The sequence below is a fragment of the Carassius gibelio genome, chromosome B14 (genome assembly GCF_023724105.1).
Source record: "Carassius gibelio isolate Cgi1373 ecotype wild population from Czech Republic chromosome B14, carGib1.2-hapl.c, whole genome shotgun sequence".
NCBI lineage: Eukaryota > Metazoa > Chordata > Actinopteri > Cypriniformes > Cyprinidae > Carassius > Carassius gibelio.
Genome location: NC_068409.1, coordinates 22,496,285 through 22,502,767, shown reverse-complemented (window position 1 = coordinate 22,502,767; position 6,483 = coordinate 22,496,285).

Genomic DNA, 6,483 nt, shown 5'->3' with positions numbered 1-6,483 from the left:
AAGCGAAATGGCTAATTGCCCATCTGCCATTCCTCTTGTAGCTATCTGGTTTTCTTTGCAGACATTACCTCTGGGGCTGTGTTTACTTGTTTGTACCTGTCATGCGGGCCTGCTTGTCCACCCAGCATGCCACTTGGTTACATCTTATCAGTTTCTTAAAGATCAAAGACCCATGGTGATCTTTATCAGCCGATATACCTCCCCTCCTTCTTCACTCCACCTCCATCAAAGTACCAAAACTGTGTATACCATGCCTTTAAGCACTTTAGCCTTTCCTCTTCTTATCAACAGAAAAGGGGTTTCATTCTTCACAGTCCAATAAGGCCTTGGAACAAGAGAAAGAGACCAGACTGACCTGTGTCTTCACAGTTACATAGAAGAGCCCATTAGGGTAAAGAGGGGGGTTAATTCAACATTGTAAATCTGAGCACATTATCTAAACTCTCAGTCACTCTGTGAAGTAATTCATGTAATGTATTGTTTATTATGCTATACATTTTTTGATCTATATCCTTAGCTGGTTTTCAGCCAATCTTGTATAATTTTTCCTACCATTAAAAATTTAGCTGAATAGAGCCCCTAGTTAGGTCCTTAAGTGTATTTCAAAGTCAACCTAACTGAACATCTATGCATTTATGGATGTGCAGACTGCACAGATAGTCTAGGGGTAAGTTACCAAAGTCACGACCTTGCCCTGACCTGGGTTAAGGAAGTGGTCATGGAGCTCTGGACAAAGCTGTGGAGGAGAGAGACTGAGAGGACAGGCGGTCGTGCCTGAACAATAGCCGCCGCACATTCAGCCTGGGAGTTACACAAAGACCAGAGCTGCCCCCTTCACCCTAGTCACACCTCACCATAGAGCTGGCATTTCACACTCCTCTGTGAACAGCCATTCAATCAAACTACTGTTTAACTTGTTTTTGGGGTCTAGCTTTTTAAAATTGTGACATCATCTGTGTTGAATCCTGTCTGCTGTGAAAAATGGTTTCTTATAATGGCCTATATTATGTTTTGTTGTTTTAATTATGACGAAAGTAGCCTTTGATTCAAATTTAAGTATCCAGATGTAGTCAAGAAAAGAAAATAACATTAACCATTAATTAAAGACATTTTAGATGATGTTTAATGTGAAGGCGTTAGATGAGTGCAGTTAATAGGTACACTATTTATAAGTTCTGTAAGATTTATTTGACCAGGAAATATGTTAAAAATAGCTAAATATTATTTCAATTTAAAATAACAGTTTTCAATTTGAATATATTATATAATGCAATTTATCCCTGCTAAACTTTTTTTTTCTTCCTTGTCACATGTTCCTTTAGAAATAATTATAACTTGCTGATTTGCTGCTCGAAAAACAGTTTTTTATAATATTTAATATTATATTTTTTAGTTTTTCAAAATAACACCATTTATCTAAATATTTTTTAATATTAGAAAAACCTTTTTACATATCTTAATGACCTTAAACTTTTGAATGGTAGTGTATGGTCAGAAAGAGAGAAAAAAAGTACTAGATTACAGACTATTATGGTACCTGATGGCCTTGGAAGTACCATCAAGTACCATGGAATTTGAGCACCAAGGTATATTACAATGTACCACAGTATTACCATGTGATACAAAAAATATATAATAATGAAATTGTTGTTTTATTATTTATCTACCGGACACTGGATACATAAGTCCCACTAGGACCACAGAGAGGCCCATATAACCACCAGACCCTGGAACAGGTCACAGCCATGCGCAGAAGATGCTCATGGTTTCATGGGGCTGACTGCTCTGTAGGGAGTCGGAGGCCCTAAAAGATTCTTTGTCTGAATCGAGTGCCCTACAGCAAGACCTAAAAGGAGGACTCTATAAGCCCCCCCTCCTTGTTACTCAATGGACTACTCCTCCCCATTACCTGTCCCGGCTCTGGATCAAGGTGTGGGGGCTGCATATCAAACAGTCTCGGGCCTTTGATGTTCAGAGAAACACAAACACTGATCTGACCGAGTCGTAACAGCTTATTTGTCCCCTTTAGTCATTCATAGCCTCCTTGTTGAATGTCTAAGCCTTCAAAGGTCTGGCTTACAGTAGCCATGCTGGCTTTGAGAGGCCTGTGACCCACTATCGAGGGTCTGGAAGAAGGCCATCTGGCTTCCTGCTAGATTTGATATTGATTTATTGGTTGAACATGTGAAGATAGGAGGACCAGCTGCTAGGAACACAGGTCTATCTAGCCTCTATAACTAAATGGCTCTCATGAAATCTTCTCAGTGCTCATAGTAATGAGGAAATGTTAACACTGACCTAAATTGCTTATAACAAGGATTCCCAAACTTTTTATCAGCTGAACTCCTTTGCATTCCCCCTCAAATTTAAAAATAATATTTATTTATTTATTTATTCAAATTTAACACATTTGCATGTTCAAAGTTCTCTGTTGTCGGATAACAGTCACATGACTTGTAATTATACAAGTAGTTATATATAATAGTTATTTTATTTAAATATATTATTTCAGTTATTTTATTAAAACGTATTATATATATAATACAAAATATATATAAAAGCCAACTAGAAAAGATGCGTTTTATGACATAACTTAAAAAAATGTATTTAACACACACACACACATACATACACACATTTGATAGTAAATGGTAGATGTATTTAGTATGTCAGCAGATGAATAAAACATTATTACGTTTCATATTTATGTTTATTATAGTATGTTTATTATATATATTATTTTAATACAGTATTGCAGTGTTTATAGTATATATTATACTACATCACTAAAAAATATTACAAAATATGTTACAAAAAATATTATATATATAAAATATGCCCTTTCTGTGCAATGGAATAGTCAACTATCTGCATTATTACCAGGTGAAGGGTGTCAGATCAGAGTTTTCTTCCAGATTATCGCCACATCCCCCTATCTTTCCCCCTTCCCACCTGGCAGTGGTTGTGTTCTTGATAATGAGCTGAGAACTTTATTGCTCTTGTCTCTTATGGAAGCATATAGGTAGCATTATTCAATTTGGGATGTAATATGCAAAATGACAATGCAATATGTAAAATGGCAATGCATTTCTGTATTTACATTTACATTTTCCAATACATTTCTGCAACGTTTGGTGCAAAATTAAAATGAAAATTAAATTACATAATTTTCATTTGCCATTTACTACACCAGTTTTAATATGTAAAATGAATATTAATTTTAACGCTTTATAAGTTGCAAAATTAAAATGAAAATGTATTACAGAAATGATTAGATATGTCTAACATGTTAAAGCAAAAACTGTGGCAAAATTATCATTTAAATGCTATTTTTCTTAATTGCATTAACACTCACAGTCAAGACACTTACGATTGCATTTTCATTCGGTGTCCCGCAATGAATGTAGCAAAACTCAATGTGCACATTGAAAATGCATTCCGAGCCGATCACGTGTCCCCGCCCTCGCGCCACGTCAATCATTGTGTGAACAAGGCGGGGCTTACAGAAGGTCAGAGACTCAAGTCTCAAGAAGAGGATTCAATCAAGTGAGACAACATGGACAAGACAGTTGGTCCGTGTATGTTTTGATCATTTCTGTTTATGGCTTCAATATTTCATTCGGACTTGTGGGCGGAGCTGAAACGCTGCTTTCATCTGATTGGTCGAATCGGAGCGGTTTTCATCTGACAGCCTTCAGCTCGGTCTTGTCATTCTTTCAGGCAAAAGAGTCAGTGCGAATGAAGCACTGAAATGTCTGAAACTACGCTCACTGTTAATTAGCATAATATTTGAATCAGATATAGCTGGGCACATAATTCGTGCTGCTGAGACCTGCAAATTATTTCTAGGTTGTAGTATTGTATGAATATTGTCCCACTGATAAATACAGTGCAAATAGTTCTGTCCCTTTGGATAACAGTGAAGTGGAAATTAAAATCAATAATAGACTGAACAGTTCCATGTCTGTAACATTTACCACTCTCATCTTTTAAGTCATAAGGCACTAGGTATGTGTGTGTGTGTGTGTGTGTGTGTGTGTGTGTGTGTGTGTGTGTGTGACATTAATAAATAATTGTAAAAATGAATATAGTTACATTTCTAAATAAAAATAGTAAAATTAGCTCTATGCTGCTCAGTGCTCCTGTAGCCTACCCCAGAGCGCCCTCTCGCGGCTGTAGACGGTAATGTTTTCTCTTGGTCTTGAATAAATGTGACATATAGTCCAGTGAGACTTATATTATATAAGTCAAAAATACGTCATGACGATATGTTGTTTTCCTCGTCATGACGTATTTTTGGACTGATGCAACTTATACCGAAAAATACAGTTAACATTATTATTATTATTTATTATGAGAGTAATTGACACAGACTAGAACTTTAATGTTTCACCCAATTCAGCTCATATCTTTAGACTCGTCCGACTCGTGTTGCTTGTATAACTGGCCAGACTTACCTTCCCAAAAAATCCTATTTAATTTTATTTCATAAATGTAACTATATTTATTTCCACTTTACTGTTATCCAAAGGGACAGAACTATTTGCACTGTTTTTATCAGTGGGACAATATTCATACAATACTACAACCTAGAAATAATTTGCAGGTCTCAGCAGCACGAATTATGTGCCCAGCTACATCTGATTCAAATATTATGCTAATTAACAGTGAGTGTAGTTTCAGACATTTCAGCTGAAGGCTGTCAGATGAAAACCGCTCCGATTCGACCAATCAGATGAAAGCAGCGTTTCAACTCCGCCCACAAGTGCGAATGAAATATTGAAGCCATAAATAAAAATGATCAAAACATACACGGACCAACTGTCTTGTCCATGTTGTCTCACTTGATTGAATCCTCTTCTTGAGACTTGAGTCTCTGACCTTCTGTAAGCCCCGCCTTGTTCACACAATGATTGACGTGGCGCGAGGGCGGGGACACGTGATCGGCTCGGAATGCATTTTCAATGTGCACATTGAGTTTTGCTACATTCATTGCGGGACACCGAATGAAAATGCAATCGTAAGTGTCTTGACTGTGAGTGTTAATGCAATTAAGAAAAATAGAATTTAAATGATCATTTTGCCACAGTTTTTGCTTTAACATGTTAGACATATCTAATCATTTCTGTAATACATTTTCATTTTAATTTTGCAACTTATAAAGCGTTAAAATTAATATTCATTTTACATATTAAAACTGGTGTAGTAAATGGCAAATGAAAATTATGTAATTTAATTTTCATTTTCATTTTGCACCAAACGTTGCAGAAATGTATTGGAAAATGTAAATGTAAATACAGAAATGCATTGCCATTTTACATATTGCATTGTCATTTTGCATATTACATCCCAAATTGAATAATGCTACCCATATGCTTCCATAGTCTCTGGCCTGGCAGCAGTCTGCAAGAGGAAGCCTGTCTCCAGTAGCACTGACTGTCAAAGAGCGCCCTCTTTTGACACTTTACATTCACAACAGCTTATATCATTTGAGGGTTGTAAAGGACCTCCAAATAGTAGTTTACATTGGCTTTACATATTCTATCGCAAATAACTTTTAATCATCATTTGTGAGCAGAAACTTTTATAAAGAGGACGAGAAAGAGAAGCTAGTTCAGAAAGTATTGCACGCGTCAGTCTCTCTTCCTCCTGCACTCCATTTCAAATCCAGGGATCAAGGGCAGACTTGTGCATGGTATACAGTGAACAACAAAAGCTGCCCCCTCTGCTCACAGCCCCCTAAAGTAGAGAGAAGAGCAAGACAAAGGAGCTCTGCAAATTCCCGGGTTAATAAGTCCAGGACACAGAGTAAATGTGGGAGTCAGGAAGGGCACTGTGTGAATTTTTGTAAGAGGAGGAGGAAATCAGTGCCCTATCTACTTTAGTAGATGCAGATCAAAGAGGATGACTAACAGTAAATAAACAAAGGTGAGAACATGATTGAGAGACACATTAAAGGGGCCCGAGAAGATATTTTCTCTCGGTAGCACACAATGTGTCCGTCTTGTCAAGTGGCTCGTCCATTAATTAATAAGATGCAGCACATGCGCACACTTCACACCTGATCTTTCATAAGTATCACTCCATTATCTTGTAATTGGAGCCACATACAAATGACTGAAAGATCAAAGGAGTCCTTCTTGTCACATACAAAGGAAGTGCTGGGATTTTACTGCTGCTGAGGGCTGAAAATTCACTCATTATCACTGTGGTCAGATTCCAGTGACAGTCCACATGACTGTAAATATTCAATGTGTAAATATAGTAACTCCCAGAGGAGGCTGTTTACTGTTTCACGGTCTATGCTGCATTATGACTTAAACCTGGGTTTACTTGAGTGGTATGACTATCAGATGTTGAATAATCACTCAATATGCAATGATAAAATGTTTCCTGCACTGCTCTAAGTTATACCAGCCCCCCAGTGCAATGCTGTGGCTCTTTTGAACAGACTGTCATTTCCTACTCGAGGCACTGTTATTC